This window comes from Polypterus senegalus, chromosome 8 (genome assembly GCF_016835505.1).
Source record: "Polypterus senegalus isolate Bchr_013 chromosome 8, ASM1683550v1, whole genome shotgun sequence".
In the NCBI taxonomy this organism is placed as follows: Eukaryota; Metazoa; Chordata; class Cladistia; order Polypteriformes; family Polypteridae; genus Polypterus; species Polypterus senegalus.
In genome coordinates, this window is record NC_053161.1 from 79,395,031 (window position 1) to 79,411,305 (window position 16,275).

The 16,275-nt window shown below is 35.8% G+C and overlaps 1 protein-coding gene across 3 annotated transcripts in view; it reads left to right on the forward strand.

Moving 5' to 3' along the window:
* Positions 1-1,717: 1,717 nt before the first annotated feature.
* sfmbt2 (Scm like with four mbt domains 2) overlaps positions 1,718-16,275 on the forward strand; it is a 428,667-nt gene continuing 414,109 nt past the window's right edge. For 2 of the 3 annotated variants that reach the window (XM_039761324.1, XM_039761326.1), the window contains exon 1: positions 1,718-1,833. The gene's annotated coding sequence lies outside the window, so the exon portion shown is untranslated. Of the gene's footprint in view, positions 1,834-3,680; positions 4,443-16,275 lie in introns of those variants that run through there. The other variant, XM_039761325.1, reaches the window with a different exon arrangement.

The window sequence follows — 16,275 nt, forward strand, 5'->3', positions numbered from 1 at the left end:
ACATCTATTCATGGTTATTTACTGTAACCCTGTTATAGATCAGAATAAATAAAGGTTCTCTCTAGAACCTCCATGTGGATAGGTTTTGTGGGAACCAAAAATCCGATGGCATTGCTCAGAAGAGCCGCTCTGACACATTTATTTTAAAGAGTGTACTGTATAATCTGAATTAGGCGCATTCAGCAAGTATACTTTAAATCAATGACCACGAGATGGCAGTATTAAATTATAATTGCCAATTTCTTGTTTCATTTGCCCATTGTTCAAGTAAATGTAATCGACTTATTTTTTAGGGTTAAAAAGGGACTCTTGTGTTGCTGTAATTCACTCGTTAAATATACGCACAAACAAGATAGACAATTTCCTTAGAAATTGCATTTGCATTGTCTGTAGTATTTGTTCGGGTAAAAATATCGTTTGTTTGGACTCATAATTGGTATGAATTTCGCACTGCAATTCAGAATATTATAAATATCTAGTATTAATTCATTAAAACAACATGATTTAAATATTTTAAATCGATGGATGTATTTGTGCAATAACCACCGTTGTATTTCTACACAAGTTGCTGAATAACATCTGGGAAAGCGGGCACCGATTCCGGTGTCTTAGTAGAGATCTTTTGCGGAACTTTCCCTCTAATTTTAATTCAGTCTAGTTTATTTTTGTATAGCGCTTTTCACTGAGTGCAGGTTCAGAAAGCTGATTTAAAGTGCCGCAGGGTTCATAAAATGAATGCTGTCCATCGATCTACCTTAAACAACATCTTGGCAATGGCTGTCTTGTTTAGAGGCTATCTATCATTTAGTGTTTTCTATCTATCTATCTATTTATCTATCTATCTATCTATCCTGTTCACTTACTTGCCTGGAAGTAAGTTTATCACTCTGTATAAACCGTTTTCATGTAACCGCTGCAAGGTTTGCAAGTGAAACCTAAAGAAAACCACAAGACCGCATACCTATTGATTATTTTTTTCTCCTCCGGTTCCCAGTGTTTTTCGGACCAAAACATATTTACTTGATTAATAAGCCCCGCAAATTCTCATCCCAGACGTTTCCCGTGGCAATGACACCAAGAAGCACTGAAATTATTCAGACGAAAATATATTTTGTTTTCGCTTACTTTTTGAAGTCAAATCATTAAGTGTGAAATTAATTAATAAATAAAATACACACAATTATTATTTTACTAGTGAGCTACAGGGCGTCTTCTCCGTGTATGTGTTACTATTGCTCGACTTTCATTTTCTTTCTTTCTTTTTTTTTTACAGATAGACGCGATTTTGTATGCTAGTTTAAAACCGATGAATACCGATAAAAAGTATTTCTGGATACACCTTCGTGTGCATTTATTCGTCGCTAATTTTATTTTACAGGGCTAAGTGTTCTACGTCAAAGCGGATAGTCTCATTTAGACATCGATGGTTTTTATTATTTTTTTCTTTACAATACAAAGCAAAAAATATGACGTTAATAAAACCTACACTCGCATCGCGATTCATCCGCCCCGACTGATAAAGAAATTATGTTGTCAAGTTAATTAGCCCGTTACGGCGGCAGCTTTTTTTCGGAAAAAAGGGCATATTTTTTTCTAAAATTGGGGGTGGAGGCTCCGGTATTCTATTTATAATTGGCTAAGAAAATTTTGCAACTGCTGTAAAGGTCAATGAAAGGAGTTGGCTGGAAAATAATAAGATTTTAGACATGCGCAGTGAGAGGATGCCATATTGGAATGAGTCTGTGGCTCGCTGAGAAGAGACGCTTCTTGCCTTTTTCAACTGATCGAAAGGGGGTTGTAATTTTGGACGGAGAAAAAAAGAACTTCGTCCAGGTAAGGCAGGTGGCGATTAATTATTGCCGCCTACTGCTAAAAATCATGACCGAAACGCGTTTATCTTTCTTCTTTTTGATTATAGTGCTACATAAGCTTTTTCCTGGTTAAAACCTTAAGCTCATCTGAGCTCTCGTGAGTGTGTGTGTGTGCTTGTGCGTTTTATTTAAAAAGAAATAACAAGACAAGTTGTGCAAAGTGCTCTCCGGTGACTAGGGATACTTTAAACGAGCGTGAAATAAAAATCGAAATATCTGTTTGTGTTTCTTTTTTCGGTGTTATCTGCCAATGGTTTAAAGAATTTAAATATTGACTTTTAATTTGCATTCCCCACAATTCGTTAAAAAAGTGTCTCATGAAAACGGACAGGGTAGCATCTTTTACTGGGGTTCCTGAGTATTTTTTCCTTCTTCTCGACTGTCTAAAAGGTTCATGTGACCTTCTTTCGCTTTTTTCTTGTCTTGGTGTCTTTCAGTACTACTTGGTGGAGTTGATCCCTCTCTCAGCTCTTCTGTGCAGGGCATCATCATTCGCGCGATATTGACCCGGTTCAAAAGATAAAAAAGGAAGTCCCCAAGTTTATAAAAAAAGCGATTTTGAACATTGACAGCCGGGACGTTGTCTTGTTCAATATGGCGGGTTAAGGTGTTGTAAAACTGAAAATAAATGTTTTGATAAGGGAAAAAATGAAGCCATTTAATTTACCTGTCCGATTCTTGTCTCTTTTGTTGCACCGTGAGGTGCTCTACTGAATTAAATACAAAATAAAAGTCTTATGATCACGTCCGAATTTTTTCCAGTGTAAGACTTTCGAGTTGGTAAAACACTCCGATGACTGACTGCACCGCAGCACCAGCCTCCACTGTTTGGTGGTGACACTGGTGTAAATGTGTTTTAAACAGCACTCGATATTATATGAAAGTAATTAGAAGCCGATGATCACAAATACAAGCTAATGAACGATTTTGATCTTATGTGATGACTGGGACGGTCCCCACCGAAACCAGTACAGTACGTGGTTTAAGCTGCGTATTTATCCTACTCTTCTGTTCTCGTGCTCATAACGAAAGGGACTTGTGCATCTACTGTATTGCAAATAACACAAATGCAATTGCAAATGCCTGAATATTATAAATTGTGTATACTGCCATGTAGAAAGTAGGCTCAAGTGTAGCGTTGGTCTGTCGATTTGCGTTTTGAGGTGAAGGAAATCAGAAGCCATCGGGGACTTCACCGTTGTCATCTTCGCTCTCCGTTTCCATTCTATTTACAGAACAGTAGCTTTACAGGAGAATTTGTGATAATAAATAAAACTTGATTATATCACGCGTAGTCTGTGAAGCGAAAATGCCTAAGCTGTTATACCGGTAAGAGTAATGTTGAAAGAGCATTTCATGATGTGTGACATGTTAACTGCATGTAAATATCACGTAAATACGCTTTTAGATCAGGTTGGATAATTAAAACACACAGAAACGTACATGTTTCTTACTCATATACATTACACTTGCACTCACTCCGTGCACAGCCCAGCTGTGGATATTATTAGAATTAAAAAGGAAGTAACTGTTTTGGAGCTACGGTATGAGGATATAAAAACATTTAAGAGAGTCTGTACATCCTCTTTTGAAAGGGGGTTAGGGACAGAATAGAAAAAGACCGCGAATTATAAAGTATTTTAGAAAATCAGGAAGCGAAGTGCCCGCTAATGTGATGCTGTGTGTGCGCGCGTGCCTGTGTATGAGCGCGCGCGTGTGTGTGTGCGTGTGTATACTTTGGGTAGGGGGCGGGGTCTGGGTATTTATATTATTAGCGTTATTATTCGGAAGGCTGGATGTTAGAAATGACTTGTTGATACGAACTTGGTGTCTAGAGGGCGACGGTGTAAAGCATGTGGACTTTTTCTTGAAATCTTGGAATCTTCTGAAGTTTAAAAAGGCGTTGAAATATGGAAGTTACCTCAGTATTTTCGAGAATCGTTTCCATGAAATTCGAAGAATTGTGTATCTATGCGTGTAACAGATGTGGGCGTAATTGTTTTTGAAACTGCTGAGTTATATTCATTTGGATTATCGGGAGTCTGTTTGTAGGCCTACATACAAACCTGGGAATATGATCTCGTGTGATAGCAGTCGATTTCATGCATTAATTCATGTTACTTTTTTGTCTGATGTAGTTGGTGACATTTTATGAAAATGTTACAGTAAACGAGGACCAGTCGAACAGTATTCAGCACACCTAGTTAATTTTTAACGTAGAACATTTTTATTCGTCTTCTATTATTTTAGATGACAGTTTTGTGAGTGGGATTTAGAAGGCTCGGGAAATAAATTAATGGGTAGATACCATCCCAATTCTGTGTGCCATGTCGGACACACGAAAGGCTTTTTTAATGTTATAACAGATTTTACATGTAATTATGTGAAAGGTAATTAGGCTAATGGGTTGGATCTACTAAGTGAAAAAAGCAAAGCAATAGTAATGTTAAGTAGTAAATAATACATGGCGAGATAGTGACACTGGCAGAGTATCGCGACAAGATTTAGTCATAAATTACCTTCGAAGCTGGTTTTTCGAATACTGCTCTTAGACACTTTTTAGAAATCTGGGTGAGTAATTTTTTTTTACATATGATGCTTTTCTGATGTTAAACTTTATCTTAAAATTACCAACATTTCTGGCCATAGGTTTGTTAGAGACACTGAAACATTTTACATTTTAGCAGTGCTTTAAGCAAAGTTCATACTGGAGTAATTAATTTGACTAAAATGTAAACATCTTAACAGTTGTCAATTAACCCAACCTGCACGTCTTTGGGGAATGTGAGAGGGAAACTGGAGTACCCAAAGAAAAAACGGCGTACGCAAGGGAAGGCCATGCAGGTTTTATACAGACAACCGACCAGGAGCTGGTAATAATGCTGAATGTAATCACTAAGTTTAGTTGATCGTTATACCTAAAATCTATCTATCTATCTATCTATCTATCTATCTATCCGATATTAATGACCGTTGTTGGATATCTGGATTTAGCTGCACTTGTACTGATTTTTTTTTGTTCTGCTATTGCCTGTTAACTTTCAAAATAACTCAAATTTTGTATATTGTGCTGTAAATTCGCCTTGTATAAAGTCATCATCAATACTAATACTACTACTACTACTACTAGTAATAGTAATAATAATAATAATAATAGTAATGAAATCAGTCAGTGGCAGTACACATATGTTGATTGTACCCATGGTATTTCCTGCGGCAAAACCATGTATCTACGGTAACTAATTATGTAGGATGTGAGTGATAAATTCCCCTGGGTGCCGATTGTGCCACATAGGTTAGCAGGCTGGTAATAACATCGTTTGAAGAGCACAGACGCGCGTGTAAAAATGCACAGTGTGTCTGCGAGATAAACGCCGTCATATTTCTCTTTATTAGTAGCTCACCATGAACATAGTGCAGCTTCACACCCCGATCGCCACCGTGCTGGCTCCCCAATTACTAACACTGCTGTATACTTTGTTTTGATTTTTAAATACTGCATACGACACTTTTTTCAACGTACTAAATTACTAAACAGCGTGTATCTGTGTTTTTTAAAGAAATAAAAGGCAACTATACATTTTCTGGAGTTGATCAGACAAGGAATGACAGCATCTGGAGAAATGCAGGATTATTGACAGGTACGACCTCATCGCAGAGCATCCTGAATACGCCACGCAAACACTGAACCTTTAGATTTGTTAATCTACCTGATCTCTGCCCCCACATGGAGATGGGAGGAATTCCGAAATTCTCAAAAAAGACGTATACCGACACGCGGAGACGTTTGCAGATCCTTTACCTGAAAGGGGTTCTGCAGAGTTGCAAACTATATTAGCAATGCTAACCAATGTGTCAACCCGTATCCAAGGTTAAAAAAAATGCAGTTTTTCTTATTAGCTAAGGTTCTACTGATCGGTGTGAAACAGTTTGTAGAGTGTATTTACATGATATTGCTTCTTTTAATTACCTCTTAATAATAATGTGTGTTGGATAAGCTTTTGGTGTTCAAATCTCTGACGTACTTACCGTATTAAATGCTAATAAATGGGCATTGTTGTGCTAAATAATACCCACAATATTTATATTACAGGAGAATGTTAAATGTCTCCAGTTTTGAAAAAAAGCACCAAAGAAGGAAAATGTCATTATTTTCTTTGTCACTTTTTTTTACCAGAAGGAAGGTGGTGTGAAATGAAAACTTTAAACAGCATAAGGGGACACACAGAACACAAACATGTCTTAATTCTCATTACCCAATCAAACTCACAACGTTTTATGCTACACTGCCCAATGAGAGCTCATTCTTATTTGTAATTTATTTAATAAGGAATATATTTTAAAATGTAATAAAATGCAATAATTATTTTGCCACAAGTTTTTTCTGTGTTCTGTTTTTTGCCTTGAAAATAAAAAAAATACTGTAATGTTACAATTATACCTTTATTTTTATGCGTTTTATGAATGCATACTTTTTAAGTCTTAGTTTACATACTTTAAATCAAAGTCATTTGTTATGAATGAACTATACAATTTTGACAGTGATTGCTGTAAAAAGCCTGTCTTCTTAGCCACTCCAATACTTCTGTACACATCCTAGCTTTTCTTTAGGTCTGCTCTTAGCCAAAATTAACATTTCATGTTTGAAAAACTCAACAAAGCAAACAAAGAAAGTAATGGGAGTCAATAATGTCACCTTTCAAGACTAGCAGGCAGAATAAACAGCAAAGGAAAAGTGTGTGTGGCTTCTGAATGAGAAGCAAAATTGGATTATATTCATTGTACGATAGAAATTAAAAGAACTGGTCAGTCTAATATGAAGGTTATCATCCAATAGCAGAAAAGCCCTGCAAGCTTTTGACAGCCACATAATACTTGTATTCATAAGGTGCAAATTCTACAAAACATGAAAAAGATAACAGAAATGCTCATTTTAAAGGGGTTTGCCCTACAGGAAATACTTTTAACATGTGCCATTGAGAACATTATTTTAATGGGTAAATAAATACTTTAGAGGCAGGCACATTTTTTTATTTTGAAAAATCCATAGATAACAACAGAAATATGATCACTAAATTTCTGTTAAAATAAATAAGAAATGTCCTGTGGTGGGCTGGCGCCCTGCCCGAGATTTGTTCCCTGCTTTGCGCCCTGTGTTGGCTGGGATTGGCTCCAGCAGACCCCTGTGACCCTGTAGTTAGGATATACCGGGTTGGATAATGGATGGATGGATGGATGGATAAATAAGAAATTTACATAAATGGATTCCACAATTGTGGACAATTTTTTAATAGACCGTCTCCACAAAAAAAAAACAGTAAAAGAGAAAATAGAGTTTAAAAATGGCTGCACAAGTTATAACACTTGTTAAACTGGGTATTTTTTATATACAGTGTAATGTACTGTACATGTGTTTATATAGGGCTGCTTGAAAGTATATATTTATTTAATTTTTTAAATGTTTTTTACTGTAATTAAATAGTCTTGTTTAATCAAAACTTTCTAATAAAAGAGTTGGTATGCACAAATTCATGTGTGGTTTAGTGTATGTTTTGGAAAAAAAATACGTAAAAGTCAGCTGTACTAGAATAGTTGAAGTACTTGCCGTATCATCTTTATCATTTGTTCCAGTTCGTTGTACAGAGGATTGTTGCATTTGTGGCACTGGCTAAAGAAAAAGATCTGGTGTCAGATAAGTCTGGTGACTTCTGGGCAGCACTTTTGATGTTTTAGGACACTGCAGTCAGGAAGGACGGGTTAATCGTATTGTTCATAGTAAGGGTGGGAAATTTTTACCTTAACAGATGACATTGTTGTGATGTGGAAGGTGAACTGTGAGAACTTACTAAATTCAGTCGGCACATTTAGGGAAGGCATGGCTAGAACTTTGTGGTTGAGTAATATCCATTTGTGTGGCTTAAGTCGCCTGGCTAGTAGCAAGATGAGATAAAATCTTAAATGTACTCGGTACTGCTGAGATGTTTTTGGTTAAAGCACCTCTTTAATTTCTGTAGGAAAAGTGGGAAAAGTAAACCTGATTTTGAACACACTGATAGAAATAAAGACCATTATGCCTGTATTCCAAATCTGTATTGAAACGCCTTCCTATAAAACCTTTGTTCAGTTGGTTCAAAGGAGACTCTGGCAATCAGTCACATATTAGATTCAGGAAAAGTTGATGAATAGTGGGACAACTATTTGTACTTTCAAGGATATTTGAGGGGACATGAAACTTTTTCTAAGGCCTGAAGAACCCTTAAAACTGAGTCTCCATGTGGGACGTACAACAAGAGTATGTGATTCTGACAGCTGTTGTTTACCACTCATACTCTGTGTTTTTGGAGTGAAATTTGTGTTTTCCTCTGTGGTGGGAATTCAAAATCATTTAAAATACAGTATGTGCAGGATTCTACAAAAGTTTCCCTTATCTCTCATCTGTTGGTAAGAGAGTCTTTAAGAGGTATTTAGCTCGAGGATTGGTGGAGCTTCATCTTTTCCATTTACGAATAGTTCTGTTCTCTAGCCATGTCTTACTATGGCATTTGGTATTTGTTAAGAGTGGTCAGGTTGAAAATCAATACCTCGAATTATGCAGTCATGGCCTTCATAAACAAAAAACTGATATACTGTCTGCACCTATAAGGAGTGTAGCTGCTCCATGCAAGGGAGCTTAACTACTGTATATCCCAGCCTTGTTAAAATTGAGAGGATAAAGAGGACTGGAAATTTGGCCAATGAATTTGAACAGCAGTATCAACTCTTCAATATTGGTGAAGATCTCTGTTTATGTGTGCATTGTTGCCTGTGGTGATGACCCCTGGGGAGTGACTGACAAAAGCCACCAAAATCACATCCATCAGACAGAGGTCACACTCTGTGATAGGATTAGTGTCTGTTGCTGTTAGGTAAGCCATGCATATTAACATTGATTGATTATAGTGGGTGATGCCTTTAAATTAACCTGGGCTTTTTGGGCACAGTTTGGTGAGAATATACTGTAGACTGACCTTGATGGGGCTATTTACAGGCAATCTTGAAGTTTCTTTTTAGTTGATAATCTAGTGTCTTGAGATATGACTGATGTTAATATAGCTCATCACTAAATAATGGACACTGTCAACCCTTCTTCTTATAGTGTTTGTGAGACTGTTTTTTCTTGATGTGATGTGTTACTCTAAACTCGGTTGTTAAGATCTTTACATAATGTTGGGTCTTTCTGTAGTTCTAAAGATTTTAAGAGTCCTCTTACAGTACTTTAGTATAACATCTAATTTCTTTTCATTCTTTTTGTGTCATGAAGTTTTGTAGGTAAATTCTAGTTATTATTAAACAGAATGTTTGTATATTAACTTTTAATGTGGAAAAATAAGCACTAATCTTTAAACATCAGTTTCATATTAAAATGCAAATGTGAAGTGTTACAATATAGATGTACAAACTTTCAAGCAGTATTTGTACCAAAGGCCAAGGCCTCACAAGATGGTAAGTAATACTCTTTAAAAATTGCAGAGGGTGGAAAGAACTTTCCCAGGCACCACAGCAAGAAAGAGTGCATTACAAATATGTGGAAACCTTTATTACTGCCTTCGTATCCTATATGGCTGCACAAACAGCAAAAAAGAGAAAGCATACTTGAACACATATGCAGGTCATATGTTCAGTAAATTTAAGAAGTAGCTACAATACTGCTCAGTCATTATAACTGTTTAAGTCAAGAGCTCAGGACTGAATTAGGTAAGGACTTGGCTTGTAGGGAGGGAACCTAGTATTTGATTAAGAGAGAAAGGAATGTGAGTTATTGTAGTTAATGTGTTGGTTGGATTTGTAGGAGGGCAAATAAGAAAGCTCATACAGCCCCTCTCCCAAACACATGCACACTTGGAGATTTGAAAAATGTAATCTAAAAGTGAAGTGGGGCTGCTACATTGCGTTTGTGTTTGTTTACACTTATCTATTTGTCTATCTGTCTGTCTGTCCGTCCGTCCATCATCTATCTATCTATCTATCTATCTATCTATCTATCTATCTGTCTGTCTGTCTGTCTGTCTGTCTGTCTGTCTGTCTGTCTGTCTGTCTGTCTGTCACTTCAGTGCTGATTCACTTAGCCTTTTAGTCTTTTGATATTTAGGTCCAGGAACAATGCTTAGTGACACAACTGACATGGCTTGACAGAACTTGCAGTAGAAATTTAGTGGAACACATTAAGTAGGAATAGGCAAAAGAAAAAAAGCCTCAAAAAATTAATTTCAGCCTTTAAGAAGATTCTTTTGGGTTTGCTATGCATGGCATTCATTGATTAGTCCACTTTTTGAAACTGCTTATTCTAATTGAAGGTAACACTTGATCCTGGCAGCATTATATGTAAAACTATGCTAAGAAAATCATGTGTCGGTGTTCTGTGGATACTGTATTGTATACTGTAATTTTAGATACTGTTGGAAGAAAACCCAGATTTGTAGTTGCTGTTGAGAGTAGAGGATTATTTGGGGAGAGCGTGATGACCTACAAGTATGGGTAAAACAGGCACTGGCATAGTGCCTGGAGAAGTTGGAACAACGAGGTGTTATCATGGGCCTGTAGTCTGTGTAGGCCTTAACAAAAGTGTAAGGATAGTATGCGCTTTAATGGGCTGGGAGATGCAATATGAGTAGCTTGGCATTGGCAACTGTTAGTTTATCTGCATAATAATGGAAATAACATAACTGTTTCAGAACTGCTTAATCCAATTCACTGTCACAGGATAATAGAAACAGTCATAATTATAAAGAAACATTTTTAGTTTTAATTAGGATCTGCATGCAAACATATTGTTTAATTGTATACATAGCATTATAATTGTAATAAAATTGTAATTGTTGCTCCTGTCGAGGAATATTTATCTAACACATGAAGTTTTTTTGTGATTCTCTGTACCACAGTTTGGCAACTTAATTTTTATCATATCCAAATGTGTAGTGAATAAGAAGTTAAGTTCATGCCACCATGCAAAGATTGGGAAATTAGGATCCTCTGTTGAAAAATAATAAAAATAACACAAAGGTTGTACATTTTTTTACAAGTCAGTTAAAACTGTTATACATGCAAAAGATGAAAAAAAATTGTTCAATTGAAAAAATAAGAAAATGCTCAGTAATTTAAAATTCCTTTGTCTGAAAAGTTGCAGAAATGTTGGCCGAATGTCTGAAGATATAAATTCTATTTTAGAGAATATCGATTCACACACCCATCTTGATCCAAAGCTGGCAACCTCCAGCAGATAAGATGGAAAAAATCTTAACAGTTTTTGTGAGTAGTATAAATGCATACTTCACAAAATGTGAGGTTGTAGATGCCACCCAATCAAGGCTATGCCTAGAATAAAAATCCAGAAATAAAAACGTGTTGAGAAAAGGAGAGAGAGTATTGGCTGACTGCATTACATCAATGAGTCATTGAGAAGGCTGAACAACCCAAGCCTATCTGCAACCAACACAAACTGTCAGGAAAATGTTTTGTTGCATTTTGTAGCTGGAGCTAATATATGACAAAGTCAGATTTACTTCACTTCCTTGACTGATGAACCGGTTCTACTCCTCTGCTCTGTACATTTTCTAATAAAGATGTCCCAGTTGTGTTCTGTATTTAAACATTTCTAATTGTTTTTACATATTTTTTGATGACTCAGCCTACACAGTATGTCCACATAGCATCCACATTTAGAACAGAGTTGTTTTCTTTTTTTTGTGTAAATGAAATGAAATTTTTACTACTTGACTTGTTGCGATTGATTTTGTGTGTTTCTTTACTGTCATGGGAGTGTGTAGGATTTCTCCAGGAGATGTTATTAGAAACAGTTGTAATGGATTGACCTAGTTAGCTCAGCTAACGTATTGCTACCTCACCTCTTACCTTGATCAGCAAAGTGGAAATGATAATGATAATAATGTGACAATAATGAGCCTATAAACCTATAAACTATCAACCTATGGTACACACAACAATGCAGTGTAATCTACTTTTTTCTTACTTTCAATCTTTAAACCATTAAATATTTAAAAAGTCAACATTGTTGCCATTCATTTATTTGACATACTAATCCAGTTCAGGGTTATTGACAATGAGAGTCCAGCTCTGCAGCATTGGGTGCAAGGCAGAAAATAAAACTGGACTGGTCATTAATCCATTATAGGTTACAGTTAAGCACATTCATTTGTGTGAAGGACATTTCAGAGTTAACTTAACATGCACAGCCTTAGTAAATAAACTAGACTTGCAGGTGAAAAACATATTGAGACTCTTCATAGACAGAGCTCTGTACCTGTGAGGCAGCAGCATTAACTGTCCATCATGCCTCCATGCTGCCCAAAACATTGTCACAGTGTATCTTGTTTTTTCTGAACTTCCTGAAATGTCATAAGCTGTATTTTTATTTTTTAAAACAACTTATCTTCTGTTATGTAATTTATGGCAAAATAACCTTGGTTGACTTTGAAATTCTTTTCTGTCTTTCAGCTCTTTAAAATATAGCATAAAAATAAGTTTGAAGTGGCAGATTTGTCTTAGTTTAGCAATGAAATCTACAAATGAATTTAAGTTTGCTATGCACATTTAATGTAGTTCCTGAGGACTCCATTCTTACTTTAAGTGTTATTCATTTTATGTGCAGAGGAACTGATAAAGAATAATAATTGCTTTGTAATAATAATTATAATCGAGTTATAATAATACAAACAGCTCTTTAGAGAGGCTTTTTACGAGAACATTAGTGCTGAGTGATTTGTCACTGTCATCAGTAGCTTTAGATAACCATTATAGCCTTATGTGTTTAGTCATGGTTTGAGTTATTGCTTTTAATTCACTGGGGCATAAAAGAGAAGGTTTAACAAATGAAGAAGGGCTACTGAGTGTAAAACTAAATGTAAAACACAATGTCAAATTTGTTTAGCCATGTTTTTGTATCTTGCAGAGAATAAGCGGTCTTAAGGGGATTCAAGAGCTGTGGCATCATAGATGGGCTTAGTCTTATTGCTGTAAAGCCTTGGGAGTTGATTGTGAATTGGTACCTGATTGCAGGTCAGGCACAAAAATAAACGAATGAAATAAACCTGAAAAGGCTGAAAAGTACTCTGTACTGGTTTTTCTGTTTGTAGTGCTATTTGTGTTGTAGCGTTAATCATGAAGGTGAAAAGTGTAATTTAAAATAGATCATTTTAAATATGTTAGTTCATTTTTTAATTTACAAATAAATCTAATAATAATTAAACTTGAATGAAATACCAAATGGCCAGTGTAATGTAGAGTATATCCAAATGTGTTGCTAATAAACCAAAAGCTAAAAGAAGGCCTTGTTAGTTTTTACTAATGAAGTACTTGTTTTGCCATAATATTATGAGTGTGTTTACATTTTTTTCAAAGCACATCATACCTCATTTGCATTCATATGCCATCTACAAGATGGATATGTGTAATATACTGTAAATTTCCTTTTTCTGTTTTACCTGTTAATGACAAATATTTTATGAGATTTGTCAGGTGAGGGAGACAAAATTTTTGCATTTAAGTTGTTTTACTTGCATGACACTGGAGATGTGGTGATGTGTTGCATGTTGATTAGTACTGGCAAGTAAGAATTTCACTGGAGTTTCTACATGTGACAATAATGACACCATAAGCCAATAAAACTATAACCTGACATATAAATCTATACTCCTACTAAAGGAAGTGCACATAAAGCCTTAACCATAAAAGCAAATTCATTGATGTTAATCAATTAATTGCTTAAATTAATTAAGTTCTTACTGTATTCACTGTCCAAATAGGCTATCCCTGAGGTTCTCAGATTCATTCTTGGTGTGCCACTGTGGCTGCGGGTTTTCATTCCAGTTTCACAAATAAATGGTTCAATCTTACTTCGAAATTATCTAATTGTCTAGCCTTTTTCTTTCATTTTGCATTCAGAAATATGTGCTAGTATTTACAAGTAAGCAAAACTCAGAAATTTGCATTTTTGACATATCTTGAAATGTTAAGTTTTACAATATTCCTATTAATTCACCTTTTCCTGTGCAGTTTACTCCTATATTTCTATCCAAGTACTGCTTGTGTGACAAGCAATACAGATGCAGGAGCAAATGATACCAAATACTCATACTAAGAGGCAACAGATAGCTTAAACTATAAAATTCATTTGTGTGAGGTCATGAATAAGAAAAGGATTACATGTCCAGAACATCAACATTGTAAAAAACCAGAAAAGGAGCCATTATATGTTGGACAAAAAAATTTTGGAAAGCCGTTCTGTAATTTTGTTTGTTAAGCCTTTTTTTCTAATTAGCACAATAATGAATGTAACATTGAAGTAGCAGCTCTGCTTTAACATTCAGTGTCATTTGCTCTTGTGTCTGCACTGATCATCACTAATTGAAATTAGGTGAATTAGAATAAAAAATAGTTATAGAAATTTATGTTTAAAATTAAGAAAGAGAATAACACGTTTCTGAATTTCCTTTACATGAAAATGTCTTTTTCTTAATGCTGCATCAGAAAAGAAAAGTGGCAAGCTAAGCAGTTAGATCCATGAGACATAAGAGTGACCGACTCTTTTGTGAAACTGGTTGGAATGAAAGCCTGTAGCCATAGTGGTAAACCTTAAGTGAACTTGGGAATATCGAATCTTTGTAATTTGTAAAAGTGTGTTTTTAAGTAAAGACTCATATTCACAGTTCAACTTGCAATAGTTTTTTTGTACCCATAATCTATGACCATAATCATAGTCATATTTGCTTCTGGTATTTATAGCATCTTCCTAAGTTGCATTACATATTGTTAAAGCCTGCCTGGTGATAGGCCTATGCTGAATATTGGGTATGAACACACATGCAATGCACACTATGTGTCTTTTGGCTCTGAAGCTGAACTCAGGATCCATAAAGTTGCAAGTTCAATCTCCACTTCTTCCAGAGTAACCACCACTTGGTCAAAATTCTAATGCAAACGTACGTCACCTTGATCAGCACTTATCCTGAAGAAGGGGTGATTGACGCTTATGCACACACATCCAAGAGTAAATATGAAGCTTGACTATGTAATAAAGAACAACAGAGATTTTTTGTAATTTTCTGGAAGCATTTCTAATCAATTACAAAACATACTTTTATTTAGTTTTTTAAAATGCAGTGACATGCAACAGATCTGAATTGAACACAGTTTCTGCGATTAACCTAAGCTGCCCATTGGCAGGAATTCCTTTTCCTATTATGAGGCCACTTTTCATTCACAAAGCTTTTAGTTGTATCATTTGAGAGTCACAATATAAATTAAGTGTTTTTTCTTTCATATGATATAACTCAGATTGTGGCATTAATTTCTACTTCTGTGGGCGATTGTGTGGAAAAAAAAGTGCATTTTATATAAAACTAGCAAAATACCTGCGCTTTGCAGCGGCGAAGTATTGCCTTAAAATTTTTATTAAGAAGAAAAGTATACCTTTTTAAACTGAGGGAAAGTATACCAATAATTATTTGTTAAGGATCTCTTTGTATGCCATGTTGTCAGTTAGGCCCTCCAGTTGTAATATGAGCAAGCTGGGCGCTGAGCTTACTCTTGAGCATGTAACGTACAGTTGGCCATGTGAAAAGCAATCTTGCCTCAAATCTCACAGCTTGGATTGCTGCTGTCATAATTGGTTTGAGTTTCAAGGTTTTGTTTCAATTACGTTAGTATTTGCAGGACTTGTTGTGCTGAAGTGACATTCGGCATCTGTCAAGCGTTGTAAGCATACAACCGGTTTCATCGATAACTTCGCATCCAGCCTTTGAGAGTTTAGACATTCATAAACATGAAAGTGTCATCTACTCAAATCGTCACCTGTGAATCTAAGATGTTTAAGAGGCATTGGCGGTTGTCCAAAGGTGTAAAATATTTGGCCATTTCGGTACACTTGAAAGCGACAACCGAACAATTCAGCGGCAGCCTTCAACTCACATGCAGAACCATAGATGAAGGGCTTAAGCATTTCACTCTTATAGTGCTCCTGTGTAGTATAATTATCTCCTGTACCATCATCAGTCCACACCTTAAACCTGTCCCAGTCATTCAATACATAAAACACAATGTTCCTCTGGATATCAAGAGTGAGCCTGATATGGCCGTGCAATATGTAACACAGAGAATGGAAAAGGCAGGCGCCATCTCCGGGCATGGAAACCACTCGGTAAGTGACAGTTCTTTGATCGATGGTGATCACCTCGATAGACATGTTAATGGGGGTACGGTTGGAACGATAAAGGAAATGGGTGCCTGAACAATGTAAAGTAAGTCTAAAATACCTACACAATAACTATAATCGTAATAAACGAACAATAAAACAGTGGAGAAGCCGTGAATTAAATAAAAAGACTGCAGTTATCAGCAGGGAGACGTGAAT